The sequence below is a fragment of the Eurypyga helias genome, unplaced genomic scaffold, assembly GCF_000690775.1.
Source record: "Eurypyga helias isolate BGI_N326 unplaced genomic scaffold, ASM69077v1 scaffold17827, whole genome shotgun sequence".
NCBI classification, from domain to species: domain Eukaryota; kingdom Metazoa; phylum Chordata; class Aves; order Eurypygiformes; family Eurypygidae; genus Eurypyga; species Eurypyga helias.
The window spans coordinates 81,875-82,187 of NW_010260023.1; positions in this window are offsets into that span (position 1 = coordinate 81,875).

The following is a 313-nucleotide window of genomic DNA, read 5'->3' on the forward strand; positions in this document are numbered from 1 at the left end:
TAACCCCAACTCCCTCTGCCTTTCCTCACAAAGGAGGTGTCTCAGCCCTCCTACCATTTTGTGGCTTTCTAGACCTGCTCTAACAGGCCAGTGTCTGTTTTATACTGGGGACCCCTGAACTGGATGCAGCACCCCTTCTGGGTCTCAGAAGAGGTACTCTCTCTCAGAGAGGAGTAGAATCACCTTCCTCCTGTAACCATGAGGAAGAGACTGTGTGAAATGCAGCCATGGCTGCAAATTCCCACTGAGGTGCCATTTTGCAGGCACTTCCCTCCCTGCTCCTTGGCCTTGCGGCTCCTCTGGGGACCTCTCC